Source organism: Amphibalanus amphitrite, unplaced genomic scaffold, assembly GCF_019059575.1.
Source record: "Amphibalanus amphitrite isolate SeventyFive unplaced genomic scaffold, NRLGWU_Aamphi_draft 000313F_arrow, whole genome shotgun sequence".
NCBI lineage: Eukaryota > Metazoa > Arthropoda > Thecostraca > Balanomorpha > Balanidae > Amphibalanus > Amphibalanus amphitrite.
In genome coordinates, this window is record NW_024881808.1 from 468,175 (window position 1) to 487,891 (window position 19,717).

At 43.7% G+C, this 19,717-nt stretch overlaps 1 protein-coding gene across 1 annotated transcript in view; it reads left to right on the forward strand.

Annotated features, from left to right (window-relative positions):
• LOC122388220 (actin cytoskeleton-regulatory complex protein pan1-like) overlaps window positions 1-19,717 on the forward strand; it is a 106,427-nt gene that overhangs the window by 34,504 nt on the left and 52,206 nt on the right. The window lies entirely within an intron of this gene.

The window sequence follows — 19,717 nt, forward strand, 5'->3', positions numbered from 1 at the left end:
ACGACGGGACTGCACAGCCGCCAGTCGTCACTGGCAATGGCGTGCCGTCCCAAAAAGTAATATTATCCCTCGCCCGTAAACGGTGTTTTGCCACCTTCGCCCATGCAGGGGGGGGGGGGGGGGTTGGTGCGACCCCCCCCCCTGGCGTTTGAAAACGGAGCGTCGTAGAGCTTAGGGGAAAAGACCAACGGATTGCTCTTAACGAGATCTCGAGATTGGTGGTATATTTTTTGGTCCTAGGTCAACATTTGACCTACTTATGACCGGTCAAAGGTCAAATTTTCGGAAAAATCTAACTTTGTCAGATTTCCGCGCCGATTGCGGCAAAACGGTAAGAGATATCGACTTGAAACCTTCACTATCGTGATCCTTGATCAATTCTCTATCGTTTGGTGTATATTTCGATGTCATAACTCTAAGAATGATGCGTTGGGAGCATCGGAAGTCTGCAAGGTCATTTGTGCATTGGGTCACGTCAGGCGTGTGACGTCACTGACCTGACCCTGACCCAAAATGAACTACAAGAAACAACCGACGATGCCTGAAATGGATAGCAAATTCGAATTCAGGGCATCAAAATACCCCGAAAAGGCATACAAGTGCAAGCAGTCATTACAGGTCAACCGAGGTCACTGACCTGACCTTGACCTTTAGTAACCTTCAAAATGTCAACGGACATTGTGCCAATGTCAAATTAGCCAGTTGTGATTCTAAAACAATCCATCAGTGTGTCAGGTCAGTCGGCATTTATACCAATGTGAAGCAATCTCCAATTTAGCGTAAATCTGGCCGGAGGTTGTTCCCTTTATGACGTCATAACTCCGTGACCTGACATGACCTTGACAAAAATGTTATCAAAAGTTGCGCAAAGGATGCCCCAAAGAGTACTGAAAATTTGAGCAGGCTATCTGAAACGGTTCGGCGTGTAGCTAAGAAAAACCTCAGGGGGGGGGGGGTGCACCAACCCCCCCCCCTACATGGGCGAGGGTTATATTATGTTTGCAATTTACTATCTGTTGAATGATCGTCTATCTACATTTAAATTTGTCTGAAAAAGGCATGATGTGTATTTTTGCCCTTCTTCTCGACATCGGATAACTAATGTTCCTCGATAAATATCCTTGGGTCATAAATGGCCCAGCCGGCAATAGTGTTATCAATTTACTCGTATGTTGAATACAATGGAAGCAACTGATGATTATACGATTATTTGTTTCTGGGGGTTGTGATCAGATCACAGTGGCGGATCCAAAGGAGGGGGCCGGGGGTCACATGGGTCACTCATGACCCCCCTTGGGGCCCAGGGGCACCACCGACCTATCAGGGGCACCACAGGCCTGACAGGGGCACCACAGGCCTAGCAGGGGCACCACGGGCCTGTCAGGGGTACCACAGGCTTGTTAGGGGCACCACAGGCCTGCAGGAGCACCATCGGCCTAGCAAGAGCACCACAGACCTGCCAGGGGCACCACCGGCCTCGCAGAGGCACTGACGGCCTCGCAGGGGCACCTTGGGCCTGTTAAGGGCTCCATGAGCCTGTCGGGAGCACTTCAGGCTTGTCAGGGCCCAGGGGCACCACAGTCCTTCCAGGGACACCATAGGCCTGTCAGGCCTATGGTGCCCCTGACAGTGTCAGGGGCACCACAGGCCTGCTACCGGCACCACAGGCCTCGCCAATGAGACGTTGCAAAGCATTGCAATGCAGTGCCTATATTGATTAGCTGAGACCGCTATACAGTATACACAATAAGGTATCTAGATAAATCGATTTTCGTGATAACTCCTTATTTGTGACTATACTAATGCCGGTTGGGTCATTTATGACCCATGCCTATAACTTGAGAACCGATGGAACAATTTTTAAAGCTTGCACAGTTTTCTTACTGGGACCCATGTGGCTAACATTTGTTAACCCGCGACCGCCTGGGGGGGGGGTCGGATCCAACCCCCCCCTCCGTTTTTCTTGAATAACTCATGAACCGCTTACGCTATCTACTTGAAACTTGGCATACCTTCTTCCCCATCAATTTGACGTCTCCTGTGCAATTTTTAAGAAACAATTTCCAAAAAATGTTGAGATATATCGATTTTAGTGATGTAACTACATGGCGTTTTCAGTAAAAAAAAATGGTAAATGTTTAAAAAATCGCCAAAAATCGAGGTTTTAAGCAAATTGCAAATTAAGGACATGAATAGACGCAGCTCAACGAGTTTTTTTAAAATGGCTATCTCGGATTTTCCATAAAATGCGTTTTTCACCCCTAAAAATTCAAAAAACTATATTTTTGGAAAACAGCTAATAAAATCCAAAATTTTGGGAATTTCCAAAAAATCGGAATATATGTTATAGAGCTCTATTAGAACATAAGATATGCCAAATTTCAACTTTTTATCTTGATTTTTGACCCCCAAATTGTAAAAATTAGCTCCAACATGCATAGAGCATGGTGACGTCATAAGCATTTTCGTGAATTAGAGGCACTTTTGAACATCGCATGTGAAAACAAATGGCACCACTAGATTCCTGGGACAAAGCTCGTCTAGAAAAGTGCATTTTTATGTCAAAAATAAAAAGTTGAAAAATTGACCTTTTTTCTGGGCCCTCGTTTAGTTATGTATGGTATAAACGATTTTTTATGCTTTTAATGCACACTTATCACCAGCACAGTGACTTGGGGTCACATATAACCATTACCATCGGATTCGGCGTGAAAAATAAGCCATAAAACATGTGTCGCACGCCCATGTAGCAGAAAGTGAAAACCGTGACCTTTCGTGACCTGACCTGACCTTGACCCGTACTTAGTATGACCCCTATACGCACATGGTACCTTAACTAGGCCTTTGAGGTCATTTTTGGTGAGTTTCGAGCAGCAGCTATCGATTCCGCTGTCCGTAAGCCTAATCATGCAAAACCCCTGAATTTGACCTTTGACCTGACCTTGACCCGAAAGTTGACCTCAATCTTAAAATCTTAAGAGTGCTTTGGGAAGGTCTCGTAGAGACCTTTCGAACGCCGCCTCGCGGGGCTCGATACGACCATTGGTTCTCGAGATAACAGGGGGGGGTCGGATCCGACCCCCCCCCCCCCCCAGGCTGTCGTGGGTACGGAAATAGCCCAGGCGGTGCCGGGTTAAGGACAGCTTAAGAATCAAAGAATAAAAATTCCGGCATTAATGGGATTTATGGTCAGGGTCATAAAAATGTTAGGGTAGGTGTAAAATTGATCAACGCGAGGGTTGAGGGTACTATAAGTTTCGTCGCGATCGGCCGCTTTTTACTCGAGTTATTCGCGAAAAACCGAGGGAGAGGGGTCCGTACGACCCCCCACCTATACGGGCGAGGGTTAACCCGCGCGGGGCTGGGTTCTCCAGCCGAACGCGCGGGGCTGGGGGGGGGGGTAAATTTTACCCCCACCCCCCTGTTATCTCCCGAACTAATGGTCAGATTTGGAAAATTCAAACGCCAATCGAAAGATCTCATCACGAACAACTAAAAACATGTACTTAATTTAACGTTTGAGGTCAAGGTCAAGGTCAGGTCAAGGGTACAAATTGCAAGTCTCTACAGTATCGGCCTTGCGCCGTAGTTGCCGAAGAATGGAATCATGGACTGAGACTGATTGCCCAAAACGTGTTCTTAGGCTACCAAGACAATATTCGTTGCATACAATATCATTCAGAGGTCAAGGTCAAGGTCAGGTCAGGTCAGGTCAGGTCACCAAAAACAAAATATAGAAAAGGGCATGTGCGACACATGAATTTTATGGGTCATTTTACTCATATAATTCAAAAGGCACACTCAATAAGTGATAGGGACCACCTCTGGATGAATTTCAGGTCGAGGTCAGGTCAAGGTCAGGTCAAGTGGGGTCAAATTTTGTAGTTGGCTGTTAAGGCCTAAAAAGGTGTCTATCTGATGCAATTTTTCACGGCAAATCGAATGGTGCGATTTTGGTTTCCGTACAAGGTCTAGAACTTCCAAAAAAATCATTTTTCAAATTTTTTTGTGTGTCGTTACGTCATAGAATTTTGAATAACTCCCACATTTTTGAACCGATTCTTTTAAAAATTGGTATGTAGGTGCACATATACCACTTCTCTGAAACCTATATTCCGGTTTTTTCGATACACTCAAAATTTTGGATTTTATAATTATTTTCCCAAAAAAGTCAGTTAAAAAAAAAATTGGGCCAAAATCAAAATTTTTCAAAAAACCGAGATAGCCATTTGATAGACAATGTAGAATTACGTATAACCTTTTTTGTTACGTCTTGATTCCTTTAAAAATGAAGATGTTAGCGGCGTTTGAAAATTTGCCGTTTTTGAGTTGAAAATGGTGAACATGACGTCACTAAAACGTCAATTTCTCAAATATTTTCCGACGGATTTTGCTCAAATTTTCAGGGAACGTGTCAAATTGATGTAAAAAAGGTACTGAAAGGCGCCGCCGTTTTTGACATATTGCAAAAATTCGCGAGGGGGGTAAAATTTACCCCCCCCCCAGCCCCGCGCGGGTTAAGGGCCGTTATCGTTTAACCCTCGCCCGTAAACGGCGATCTGCCACCTTCGCCCATGCAGGGGGGGGGTTGGTGCGACCCCCCCCCCTTGGCGTTTGAAAACGGAGCGTCGTAGAGCTTAGCGGAAAAAAAAAACAACGGATTGCTCTCAACGAGATCTCGCGATTGGTGGTATATTTTTTGGTCCTAGGTCAACATTTGACCTACTTTTGACCGGTCAAAGGTCAAATTTTCGGAAAAATAGACTTTTTTCAACTTTCGGCGGCGATTGCGGCAAAACGGTTGGAGATATCGACTTGAAACCTTCACTATCGTGTTCCTTGATCAATTCTCTATCGTTTGGTATGTATTTCGTTTCCCTAGCTCTAAAAATGGCGCGTTGGGAGCGCCGGAAGTCGGCAAGGTCACAGTCGGCGGCAGAAATTCGAAAAATCAAAATTTAAATTTTTGAAATCTGATTGTATTTTTGGATTTGGGAGGTCCATTTGCTCCCTATATAAGCTAATATTGCTGCATATTCCCATTGAGGTGACAAGAATTAGCAAAATAGTGGTTCGGGCGCTTTTCAAAAATAGTACCGGACGCTGTTCCTCTTGTGACGTCATAGCTCCGTGACCTGACCTGACCCGGTCAAGTTTCTTATACCATATGATAGCCAGTACTTTCCCCAACATGCATGGGAAGTTTCATCACGATCCATCAACCGATGTCCGTACCATCGGCAGGAAACCTCGGGCGTTGGCACTCAGTTTGTGAAAATCCGGCCGGAGGCTGTTCCCTTTGTGACGTCATAACTCCGTGACCCGACATGACCCGGTCAATTTTTTTATCAAAAGATGCGCAAGGTTTGCCCCATAAGGTACCCAAAATTTGGCGGCGCTGCGCGCCGCCGTTTTTGCACTATTTCCGAAAAGCCTCAGGGGGGGGGGGGGGGTTGCACCAACCCCCCCCCTACATGGGCGAGGGTTAAGATGACACTGCAATAACATCACAAGACAGGACGAGGGTAACATCAGTGAGATAGAAGGACGAGTTGCTGGGGCTCAAGGCTCCCCCAACTTAACCCGCGCCAGGGTGATGTGGCCCTATCGTAACACGTTAAAGGGCCCTCCCACCTTAACATTAGATTTGAGTTTAGATAGCCAAAATGGGGTCCCTGGCTCACAATTACCGGTTTCGGCACTCACAACATCGATATATGCCTTAAATCGGAAATATTGAATTTCAAAATTGCAGCGTTTTGATTCAGAGGGGCTAATGCATAGGAATACCTCTCTGAATGTGTGACGTCAGCGCAGATATCTAACGATTTTTAAATGTTTGACTAAAACGTTTTGTAGCACGCGGTGGTATATGCTGCTTTGCGCGCAACAAGTGCCGCACTTTCAGCTGCCAAACTATTGCTTCCAAATAAAGTCGCTAGGAACAGCGGAGATTCCAAAAAGTAAACAAAAGTAAAAGTCTAATATCTTGAAAACCGGTTAATATTTTTCGGTGAAATTTGGTAGATATTCGTTTTCGCTCTTTCTGAACCGAGCGACATCACTTTCATGCCAATTCATAAACTTTTTTGAAGGTGGGAGGGTCCCTTTAAGTCGAGAGGTGGGCGTTTCACGCTCCTTCTAACTTGGCTACTGGGCTACGAGAGAAGTGGAACGACGTTTGAAAGAGCAACAAACGTGATCAGAGAAATCTGACCAGGTTTTAGGCAAGCTCAAAAATAAATTCACCATGATCATCAAAAGCCAAATTTCTCTGATTTTAGCGTTCTCCGACAACCTTTCTGCTCCGTTCATGAGCATAAAGGAGCTAAAACACTGCAAACAAAACATTCGATAAATCTCGTTTAACCCTCGACCCGTTGTGGGGGGGGGGGGGGGGGCAAAGGGCCCCTCTGTGGTTTTCGCAAATAAATAAAAAAAACGGCTGCGAATTTCGACTTGAAACTTACAGTACCTTTCCGGACATTAATTTTACACAAATCCTGAAAAAAAATAGTTCCTAGGTCATCTTAGGTCACGAGCTATAGAGGTCAAACTAAGGTCATGTTCGACGATTTTTCGTCGAAAAAGTTTTTCACGGAGAAAAATCGCAGAAAATCAGAGTTTCAACTTAGCAGCTCAAAAATTGGACCGTAGCTATAAAAAAGCATAGCAAACAAAATGGCTATCTCGAAATTTCCAAAATATAACAATCCCTAGATCTAGGGATTTTCTAACTCAAAATTTAGATTTCTTAGGAAATTGTTGAAATTTGGGGAAATTAAAAAAAAAAACGGAATACATGTCAGAGAACTCCTTACGGGCCTTACACATGCCAAAAGTTAACCCGCGCCCCACTGCACCGTGTTTTAACTCTGGCCAAAAACTGGCTAGGACGCGAAATATCGACTATTTTTAAACGTTTTCATTTGGCCACTATCGTGTTCAAAAATGATCAGAGCATCTTTAACGACGGAAACTTGTATTCTCTTTACTTTTGAAAACGTTGAAAATGTACAGCAAAGTCAGACAATTCTCGAAAGCTAAACTTCGGCGAACAAACGCAGAAACAGTCGCCATGCTTGCTTCACGTCAACATCTTCGAGCTTTGGATTGACAAAACTATATAATTTGGGTACCAAACGACAGCGCGAGCTTTTGGCTTTGTAATGAGTCAAGATTTATATAATTATGATGCATATAAGTGTTAAATTTATTGATTTCCGTCAGCCCTTACATTGGCACACTTTTTTTGAAATATGTCAACGTTCTAACCCGCGCACCGACGGGGGGGCGGATATCCGCCCCCCCCCTGAGGTTTTTCGCAAATAGCGGAAAACCGCGGCGCGTAGCGCTGCGAAATTTGGTTCGACTATTTTCTCATCAATTTTACACATGGTGTGCAAGTTTGAACCTTTTAACTTTTAAGGTCAGGTCACCAGGTCACTTTGAATGACCCAACCTCAAGTCACTTTTTTGCAAATTTGTCACCGTGCCAGAGCTACAGTAGATGTCGGAGGCCTTTGAAAGTGGCAGGATGTTATTAGATCATTAGTAGCTACAATTTGTATATCTCGGAATTTAATTATAATGATACGTAATAATAATAATAATAATTAATTAATATTATAATTAACCCGCGCACCGACGGGGGGGCGGATATCCGCCCCCCCTGATGTTTTTCGTGAATAGCGGGAAAACGAAATTTAATATGGCTATAACCTCATCAATTTTACACATGGTGTGCAAGTTTGAACCTCCTACCTTTTAAGGTCAGGTCACCAGGTCACTTTGAATGACCCAACCTCAAGTCACTTTTTTGCAACTTTGTCACCGTGCCAGAGCTACAGTAGATGTCGGAGGCCTTTGAAAGTCGCAGGATATTATTAGGTCATTAGTAGCTACAATTTGTATATCTCGGAATTTTGATATCGGTGACCTAAGGTCAGGTCAATTTCGCGACCTCCCCATTATAAGTCAATGGGGGAAAAATCAACTCCCTGTTTTTACCACTAAAACGGGTCGGAATGGCCCCATATACCATACATGACTTCATATACGATCAACCTTCACTACCTTGAGGTCTGTTTTGCTGTTGGGCAGCTGTGAGGTCATGTGACGTCATCAAAGGTCACCAAAGGTTTTTGGCCAATAACTCCGTACAGGAACAAGATACAGACGCGTGGATGGTCTCATTGTGTTCAGCTCGTCAAGACACATCGAATAATATACATGATGACCTCGAGGTCACGTGACCTGAGGTCAACCTTTGACCTTGACCTTTCGAGGTCAACATATATATCATTCGATGTGGATTGACGAGAGGATCACGATGATGCCCTTAGTTTGTTCTTATCTTGACTTATTCGAAAGTTATTCGAGAAAAACTCTCTCCATATCTAGCGCCGCCATTCTGACTTTTTCGACCCCTGTGACGTCATCTTTGACCTGACCTGAAAATGACCTTCGTAAAAATTGTAGATCTTGGCCGTGCGTATCCGATGCCGTTTACCGCTTGTCGCTATCTTGCTTCGTTCTCGAGATCTCAGGGGGGCGGTCATCCGCCCCCCCCGTCGGTGCGAAGTTGGCGCAGACCCCCGTCGGTGCGCGGGTTAATATTAATCAATAATATTATAATAATAATAATAATAATATAATTTAACATTATAAGTCAATGGGGGAAAATCAACTCCCTGTTTTTACCACTAAAACGGGTCGGAATGGCCCCATAAACCATACATGACCTCATATACGATCAACCTTCACTACCTTGAGGTCTGTTTTGCTGTTGGGCAGCTGTAAGGTCATGTGACGTCATCAAAGGTCACCAGCGGTTTTTTTGACAATAACTCCGTACAGGAACAAGATACAGCCGCGCGGATGGTCTCATTGTGTTCAGCTCGTCAAGGCGCATCGAATGATATACATGATGACCTCGAGGTCACGTGACCTGAGGTCAACCTTTGACCTTGACCTTTCGAGGTCAACAACCCGCGCCCCGTAGGGCAATCGGCGGACCCTACCACCAGTAGGGTGGGTTGGTGGGGCGTTTCGGCCCCCCTAAGTTCTCGGAAATTTACCGGCCGATTTTCAAAATTAAAACGGCGTTCGATAGCCCCACCGGGGAACTATCTTGTGACCTAATTCCATCGACCTAGGTCGAACCGATGACGTCACAGGTCAGGTCAAAGGTCGGATTTTCACCGTTCACAGGCATTTCAAGAAATGTGTTGTAAATTCGACTAAATTGGTAAGTTTCATTAACGATTAATGACCTTACCCTCGTAGTTTGAAAAAGTTAGATCAAAACACTTGTTTATTAACCCGCGCCCTGCTGGGGGGGGGGGGTGTTTGAACACCCCCCCTTGTGGTTTTTCGCGAATATCTCAAAAACGGCGGCGCGGAGCGCCGCCGTTTTTGGTACACCTTATCATACATCAATTCTACACATGTTGTGAAAATTTCAGACCAAGGTCATTCAAGGTCAGGTCACCAGGTCACTTGAAGTGACCTCACCTCATAAAAACTTTCAATGTCTGTCATAGCTACACCGAGTGACCGATCGCTTTGAAACTTTCAGCGATTGCTAAGAGCAATAGCATGTACAAAATGTTTATCTCAGAATTTTGATATCGATGACCTAAGGTCAGGTCAATTTTGCGACCTCCCCATTATAAGTCAATGGGATAAAATTGAAATGCGCCTCTTTTGGATGAAAGACATTATAAACACTCCCAAACACCGAATTACAAGTGGTTTAGACACACTGAACTTGAAAATGGTGTCCGTGACCCTTGTTTATGCCCTGAGGTCATCTTAGGTCACGAATGGTATCTAACAGTTTTTCGCAAATAACTTTTGATAGAGGCATGCTAGAGCGATGAAAACGCCTTAGATGTGTTCAGCTCGACGATACGGATCGACTGATATGCAACATGACCCTTTCCGGTCAGGTCATGACCTTGACCTGAGGTCAAATTTTCAAGTTGATCTTTCAAGGTCAAGTTATGGTTCATTCGATGCGTCTTGACGAGAGGAACACGATGCCGGTAAAAGTAAGCTCGTACAAGGCTTGGGTCAAAAGTTATTGCAGAAAAACTGTTTTCGAAAAAATCGGCTATTTTTGCAGTTTTTGCCCCCTGCAGGCAAAACTGTTGACGTTAGGTCAAATCTGAGAGAACTACTCAGAAAGAGCGTTAATAGGGCTATCGAATGCGCTTTTCCGCGGCGCTGTAGCTCTATTGGTTCCCGAGTTATGCGTTGGCTTCTTGGAAATTTTCGACATTCGACCTGGAAATCGGCGAAATTTTGCCTTCAATGACCTCTGGTGACCTGACCTTTGACCTGACCAAAAAATTGACCGAAGTGATTTCGTCATTATTTTTTACGCTCTTTCGAACGCCGCCTTCCGCGTATCGCTACGTGGCCCAGGAGCCGAGTTACAAGGGGGGGGTGTTCAAACACCCCCCCAGCAGGGCGTGGAAATCCAGGACCCCCAGCAGGGCGCGGGTTAATAATTTCGAGCACAGCTCTTCATCAGAATACAACTAGCTAAAAATGTCACGATAAAAATCCAATCTTTGACTGCATAACTCATTGCAAAATATTTCCAGCCAAACATTTTTTTGCGCGCAAATTCTCGAGAAAATAGTACAATCAGGTTCAACCGTTTTCAAGATCTAACAGCATGTTTGACCTAAAAATTAAATAAAGTGTTACACATCCAACCAACAAAAATATATCACTTTATAATACCTCGACCAATAATTTGAGGCTATTGCTTACATGCATTGTTAACCCGCGCGGGGATGGGGTCTCCAGCCGAACGCGCGGGGCTGGGGGGGGGGGTAAATTTTACCCCCCTGTTATCTCCCGAACTAATGGTCCGATTTGGAAAATTCAAACGCCAATCGAAAGATCTCATCACGAACAACTAAAAACATGTACTTAATTTGAAGTTTGAGGTCAAGGTCAAGGTCAGGTCAAGGGTACAAATTGCAAGTTCCTACAGTATCGGCCTTGCACCGTAGTTGCCGAAGAATGGAGTCATGGACTGAGACTGATCGCCCAAAACGTGTTCTTAGGCTACCAAGACAATATTCGTTGCATACAATATCATTCAGAGGTCAAGGTCAAGGTCAGGTCAGGTCAGGTCAGGTCACCAAAAACAAAATATAGAAAAGGGCATGTGCGACACATGTTTTATGGGTCATTTTACTCATAGAATTCAATAGGCACACTCAATAAGTGATATGGACCACCTCTGGATGAATTTCAGGTCGAGGTCAAGTCAAGGTCAGGTCAAGTGAGGTCAAATTTTGAAGTTGGTTGCTAAGACCTAAAAAGGTGTCTATCTGATGCAGTTTTTCACGGCGAGTCGAATGGTGCTATTTTTGTTTCCGTACGAGGTCTAGAACTTCCAAAAAAGTCATTTTTCAAAAATTTTGTGTGTCGTGGCGTCATACAATTTTGAATAACTCCCACATTTTTGAACCGATTCTTCTAAAACTTGGTATGTAGGTATACATAGACCACTTCTCTGACATATATTCCGTTTTTTTTCGATACACTCAAAATTTTGGATTTTATAGCCATTTTTCCAAAAAAGTCAGTTTTTTGGAAAAATTTGGGCCAAAATCCAAAATTTTCAAAAAACCGAGATAGCCATTTGATAGACAAAGTAGAATTACGTATATCCTTTTTTGTTACGTCTTGATTCCCTTAAAAATGAAGATGTTAGCGGCGTTTGAACTTTTGCCGTTTTTGAGGCGAAAATGGCGAACATGACGTCACTAAAACGTCAATTTCTCAAAAATTTCCGACGGATTTCGCTCAAATTTTCAGGGAACGTGTCAAATTGATGTAAGAAAAGGTACTGAATGTTTGGCGGCGCTGCGCGCCGCCGTTTTTGAGATATTGCAAAAATTCCCGAGGGGGGTAAAAAAATTTACCCCCCCAGCCCCGCGCGGGTTAAAAGCTTATTAAAAAAAACATTCGCAATCAACCTGCCTATCTCTACTGATATTAATATCACGATAGCCTAAGGTCAAATAGCCAACGCTAATATTCTTTTAACATTCATGTCACACCCCATGGTAAAACATCACAAAATCACAATGCGAACAAAAACACACACACAAACACCTATTAGCTCATCAGTACGCGCATACATATTCATTATATATATCTTCATGAGTGTCACAAATGTGGCTCATCACATGATCGGCCATGAGGTCACGTTCGAATTGAGGACAGGCTTTCGATTCCTGATAAAGATCGACTAGGCAATCTTTCGATCTGGGTGATCTTTGGCCCTATACAGAATTCTAGCCTCGATGGGGGATGGAGTGAGGCAATGCCAGGATGGCACTCTGTAAAGTGATCACCCATAGGCGTGTCCTCCTTTCTGTTGGCGATATCCCGGTAATGCTCATTGAACCTCAACCGTATGGGTCTCTTGGTTTCCCCCACATACTCCGTCATGTCACCATTTTCCATACATGCCTTGCATTGTAGCGAGTACACAACATTTTTTACAGTACACTGTCCTTCGAAACCACTCTTACAGATGTTGCAGCGGTTTCTGCCTGGACAGAGCGGCTGTGTAAAAGCTGAGCGAACTAAACTTTTTCTGAGTTTGTTTTCATTCTTCCACGCAAGCCTGACGTTAAGTCCCGATCTCTTCACCACATACTTTACTTTGTGTAGCAAGTTCTCATCAATGTACGGCAAAGTCAAAAATCCATCAGATCCCACTTTTCTTTTGTTAACGTTCTTGTTTTTCTTAGCTCTGCTCAACCTCACCTCCCGGATCAGCCTTTTTAACAATTTGGGCGAGTACCCGTTCCCCAACAATAAAGAACGAATCTTTTCCACGCTGGCATCTTCCTTACTCTGGTTTGACGAATTGTTCAAGGCCCTGTGAAACATATTTCTGATCATGTTGTGCTTTGTGGCTTTGGGGTGTGCTGAATCTGCATGAAGAACAATCCCCGAGTTAGTCGGTTTCAGATACAATTCTGTCTCTAGTGTCGCCTCCTCTGTGCTGGTAGTAGCTATAGAGACCAAGGTGTCCAAGAAGGGGACCCCTCTTTCCTTGTCAGAGAATGATCCAAGGTAAACTGTATCCAAGGTAAAAGTTTAGAGGAGGCGACACTAGAGACAGAATTGTATCTGAAACCGACTAACTCGGGGATTGTTCTTCATGCAGATTCAGCACACCCCAAAGCCACAAAGCACAACATGATCAGAAATATGTTTCACAGGGCCTTGAACAATTCGTCAAACCAGAGTAAGGAAGATGCCAGCGTGGAAAAGATTCGTTCTTTATTGTTGGGGAACGGGTACTCGCCCAAATTGTTAAAAAGGCTGATCCGGGAGGTGAGGTTGAGCAGAGCTAAGAAAAACAAGAACGTTAACAAAAGTAAAGTGGGATCTGATGGATTTTTGACTTTGCCGTACATTGATGAGAACTTGCTACACAAAGTAAAGTATGTGGTGAAGAGATCGGGACTTAACGTCAGGCTTGCGTGGAAGAATGAAAACAAACTCAGAAAAAGTTTAGTTCGCTCAGCTTTTACACAGCCGCTCTGTCCAGGCAGAAACCGCTGCAACATCTTTTAGAGTGGTTTCGGAGGACAGTGTACTGTAAAAAATGTTGTGTACTCGCTACAATGCAAGGCATGTATGGAAAATGGTGACATGACGGAGTATGTGGGGGAAACCAAGAGACCTATACGGTTGAGGTTCAATGAGCATTACCGGGATATCGCCAACAGAAAGGAGGACACGCCTATGGGTGATCACTTTTCAGAGTGCCATCCTGGCATTGGCCTCACTCCATCCCCCATCGAGGCTAGAATTCTGTATAGGGCCAAAGATCACCCAGATCGAAAGATTGCGGAGTCGATCTTTATCAGGAATCGAAAGCCTGTCCTCAATTCGAACGTGACCTCATGGCCGATCATGTGATGAGCCACATTTGTGACACTCATGAAGATATATAATGAATATGTATGCGCGTACTGATGAGCTAATAGGTGTTTGTGTGTGTGTTTTTGTTCGCATTGTGATTTTGTGATGTTTTACCATGGGGTGTGACATGAATGTTAACCCGCGCCCCAGTGGCGGTCTCGGCCAACTTCGCCCTAGTGAGGGGGGGCATATGTTACCACCCACCTCTAACTCAAAAACTAAGAGGGCTAGAAAGACGCGGTAAAAAGCAGTCGATAGCTCTCAATACGTACGTTTGAAAGTATTTCGGTCATTTTTCACCTAAGAGCAATATTGGGGTCACCAGAGGTCATCAAAGGTCAAAATTTGCCAATTGTCATTATATTTTTCAGAAAACATGCCGCTATCTCAGGAACTATGGTAGCTAGAAAAACGCATGGAAAAGCACTCGATAGCTTTTGAGCTCTTCTTTGGAAAAGCTCATTATCAATATTGTCCTCAGGTCAACGGTTTAGCCTCCAGAGGGCAAAAACTCCAAAAATAGCTGTTTTTACGAAAAGTGTTTTTCGACAATAACTTTCGACTACAAAAAGCCACGACATTTCTATTGCCAGAATCGTGTTCCCCTCACCGAGACGCGTCGAATGAACTATAATTTGACCTTGAAAGGTCAACTTAAAAATTTGACCTCAGGTCAAGGTCATGACCTGACCGGAAAAGGTCATGTTGCATATCAGTCGATGCGTCTCAACAAGACAAACACAATGAGACCATCCCCAGCGTTCTATCTCTTTCCAATCGCGAGTTATTGGCAAAAAACTGTTTGTAGCCTCAAATGACCTCGGATGACCTTTCTAGAGGCTATCAGCAAAAATGACACCTTGGTTATCACGAGTGGACTAAATCATTGTGATTCTGAAATATTTGGACTGTTCCTATGCGTACACACGGATCTAGAGGCATTTTCATTTTTCTCCATTGACTTGTAATGGAAAGGTCATGCCACTGACCTGACCTTAGGTCACGGATATAAAAAATCCGAGATATACAAATTGTAGGCTCCCATAACAGCATGCAATCCACCAAGTTTAAAACCTTTCTGACAAACACTGCAGGCTGGACATGATTGCAAACTTTTTTAACCCTATTAGTGGCAGGCTCCTGGTATACCCCTATTAGTGGCAGGGGGGGGCTGTTTACGACCCCCCCCTTGATATCTCGAGATCTAACGGGCCGATTTTCGAAATTCAAACGGCATTCGATTTCGCTCAACGTGATCTACATTTCTAAAAAATAAAAATTAAAATATGTCAACAGGGGGGGTAGAGGGGGGTAAAAACGGGCAAATTGCAGATACATTTTAGACTGTTTATCACGGCCAGGTTTCTGAACCAATCCTAACGCAACTTTTGCCGATCGATAGAGAATGAACCAGGAATTCACATGGATCCTAAAAATATGCATTTTCAAAAATCATAGGCGGATACAGATCATTGAGATTGGGGGTACACAAAAAGTATAGTAAATAAGGTTTTTGTTGGTACTGTTTCTAAAAAGGGTGGTAATGGTCTTGTTATGTTACAATTTTCTTATGAGAGAACGACTACAATTGTATTAGTAATGCATAGGCGGTGTCAGGGCACCTATGTTGGGAGGTAAAACATAACCCCCCTTTTTGGACGCCTGGATCCGCCTATTATAGCAAAAACGTGTCAAAAGAGGATGCACAATAACTGTATATGTTATCACATGTATACCTTTCATTCACTGTTCGTAAAACTGGTGCAGCATCGTGATCTTCGCCCAAATGACTCGCTTCACGAATAGGACCCCCAATTCCCAGTGCTCTGGAGCCGCCCCAGGTAAAGTTATGAACTTGAAATTTTCAGGGAATAAGCCCAATTTAATTTTAGGAAAAGTCAGAAAATTTCAGCATCGTAGCTTCAGCGGTTTCGGAGATATTCCCGAAAAACCTGAGGGGTGGATAAAAACAACCCCCCCCTGCCACTAATAGGGTTAAAGGCTTGGTCAGTTAACTTGACCTGGTGACCTGACCTAACATGACCTGGGGTCAAAAATTTCACACATTGTCTAAAATTGATGTACCAAAAGCTACCCCAAGCGGCGCGGCGCTACGCGCCGCGGTTTTTTATTCACACGCGAAAAACGCGACAGGGTGGTAACATATGCCCCCCCCCCACTGGGGCGAAGGTTAAAAGAATATTAGCGTTGGCTATTTGACCTTAGGCTATCGTGATATTAATATCAGTAGAGATAGGCAGGTTGATTGCGAATGTTTTTTTTTAATAAGCTTTTAACAATGCATGTAAGCAATAGCCTCAAATTATTGGTCGAGGTATTATAAAGTGATATATTTTTGTTGGTTGGATGTGTAACACTTTATTTAATTTTTAGGTCAAACATGCTGTTAGATCTTGAAAACGGTTGAACCTAATTGTACTATTTTCTCGAGAATTTGCGCGCAAAAAAATGTTTGGCTGGAAATATTTTGCAATGAGTTATGCAGTCAAAGATTGGATTTTTATCGTGACATTTTTAGCTAGTTGTATTCTGATGAAGATCTGTGCTCGAAATTATTAATAAACAAGTGTTTTGATCTAACTTTTTCAAACTACGAGGGTAAGGTCATTAATCGTTAAAGGAAATAGTTCACTTTTTAACATGGGTTTTGAACTGGAATAGCAGTTCCGTAGCTTGGGCTGAGACGAGCATAAATCAGGAGCTTTTACAGCCCAACGATCACCCTAGGCAAAGATATTCTATTTCTCGTCCCGAAAAAGGTGTATTGCGTTGAGGATGTGTGCCTTGCATATATTCGCATCCAGTATGAAAAGAGCATGGGTCCCGAAAATTCTTCAGAAACTAGTGAAATTATCTACGAGAACTCAAGAGAAATTATCGTACTGATCAATAAGGACATTCAGCAGCAGCAGATCGCCCAAATGCCGGTGGCCACGATAATTTCTCTAGTTTCTGAAGAATTTTCGGAACCCATGCTCTTTTCATACTGGATCGCCTGTGCCTTACAGAAACTGAAAAGTTCTTCTTATATCAAAATATAGAAAATAATCTTTTGTTATAAATAGGTTTTATTTTCTTTGCTGATCATTTTGAACATAAAAAATCATAAATCCATTGCAAAAAAAAATAATTTCGTGAAAGTGAACTATTTCCTTTAATCAAAATGCTTTAATATGATCCTCGCACAAGCACTGAGAAACTTAAATTGGTAAGTTATTGAAAACCATCGATGGTATCTTGTTCTTCAAACACATACTTTGCCATCCGAGGTCACCAATTCCAGGTCAGGTCACAGAGGTCAGGTCACTGGGGGTCACAATATGAAAGTGTCGTGTGGTGCATGTTTTATGGTTCATTTTACATGACAAATGCGATTATGTGGGTCAGGCAGCCTTTGGGGCCAGCTTAGGTCACGCTTTGGGGAAGGTCAGGTCAAGGTCAGGTCAAACTAGGTCAAATTTTAAAGTTGATATGTTGGCATAAAATGGGTATCGATACGATGCAGTTCGTCACATGGAGTCTAATGGTGGTCTTTTTTGCCCTACTTGGTCTATAATTGCAAAAAATGCAGTTTGAAAATTTGACGTCATCATTTTTGAACAGTTTTTCGCTATAACTTGGCCAAAAAACGAGATATCGATCTGAAATTTGATATGTAGATAGTAGACGGTAGGTACTTTGACATATTTTTTTGAAACTCAGAAAACTTTTTGGATGTTTTGGCTAATTTATAAAAAAATGTTTTTTTTATTTTTTTGCGGTCAAAACTCAGAAAATTAAAAAATCCGAGATAGCAGTTTTGCAGCCCTGTCAATTCTAGACCTTTTATGTCGCGATCATTTTTCTGTATCTTCAAAGCTGTAGGCGACAGCTCCTCTCGCGAAGGTCTTTTTTCGGTCGAAAATGGCAGAACATGACGTCATTCTGACGTCATTTGTGGACAGCCTATCATAGCTTCTGGAATTTTTTTTGGTCACAATGTGTAAAATTGATGCCAAGAAGGGTCCTAAAAGTTTGGTGGCGATATCTCTAGCCCTTTAGGAGATATCGACGGAAAAGGACAGGGGGGCCGTTTCACCCCCCCCCCCCAACGGGGCGCGGGTTAACCCGCGCCCTGCTGGGGGGAGGGGGGTGTTTGAACACCCCCCCCTTGTGGTTTTTCGCGAATATCTCAAAAACGGCGGCGCAATTCTACACATGTTGTGAAAATTTCAGATCAAGGTCATTCAAGGTCAGGTCACCAGGTCACTTGAAGTGACATCACCTCATAAAAAAGTTTCAATGTCTGTCATAGCTACACCGAGTGACCGATCGCTTTGAAACTTTCAGCGATTGCTAAGAGCAATAGCATGTACAAAATGTTTATCTCAGAATTTTGATATCGATGACCTAAGGTCAGGCCAATTTTGCGACCTCCCCAGTCCCCATTATAAGTCAATGGGAGAAAATTGAAATGCGCCTCTTTTGGATGAAAGACATTATAAACACTCCCAAACACTGAATAACACGTGGTTTAGACACACTGAACATGAAAATGGTGTCCGTGACCCCTGTTTATGCCCTGAGGTCATCTTAGGTCACGAATGGTATATAACAGTTTTTCGCAAATAACTTTTGATAGAGGCATGCTAGAGCGATAAAAACGCCTTCGATGTGTTCAGCTCGACGATACGAATCGACCGATATGCAACATGAACCTTTCCGGTCAGGTCATGACCTTGACCTGAGGTCAAATTTTCAAGTTGACCTTTCAAGGTCAAGTTATAGTTCATTCGATGCGTCTTGACGAGAGGAACACGATGCCGGAAAAAGTAAGCTCGTACAAGGCTTGGGTCAAAAGTTATTGCAGAAAAACTGTTTCCAAAAAATCGGCTATTTTTGCAGTTCTTGCCCCCTGCAGGCAAAACCGTTGACGTTAGGTCAAATCTGAGATGATTACTCAGAAAGGGCGTTAATAGGGCTATCGAATGCGCTTTTCCGCGGCGCTGTAGCTCTATTGGTTCCCGAGTTATGCGTTGGCTTCTTGGAAATTGTCGACATTCGACCTGGAAATCGGCTAAATTTTGCCTTCAATGACCTCTGGTGACCTGACCTTTGACCTGACCAAAAAATTGACCGAAGTGATTTCGTCATTATTTTTGACGCTCTTTCGAACGCCGCCTTCCGCGTATCGCTACGTGACCCAGGAGCCGAGTTAGAAGGGGGGGTGTTCAAACACCCCCCCCCCCCCCAGCAGGGCGTGGAAATCCAGGACCCCCAGCCGGGCGCGGGTTAACCCGCGCCCCACTGGGGTCTGCGTATAACACGCCCTACTGGGGGGGCTCTCCATAGCCCCCCCCCCCTCCTAACTCCGAAACTACTGGGCCGATCGTCAAAATTCAAACGGCGTCTGATAGCCCCGGAAAAATTGTCGAGCGAAACCTAATTTCATTGACCTCGAGGTCACCGATGACGTCACAGGTGTCAGGTCAAAGTAAAAATTATTAGCATTTTGGCTTGTTCACGTTTGGCCGCCGTCCTACAAGTCAGATCAGGCTCATTTTTGGTTCACACACTCGTGAACAGATGCTCTAGATACCCTGAGGGTACCAAACTTGTACTTTGATTTTCAGGTCAAGGTCAGGTCATCACAGGTCACGAAAATATCATATCATGCGTTGGTCACGTGACACATGCTTTATGGTCCGTTTAGGCCAAAGATTTCGAATTTGATGTCGTCTGT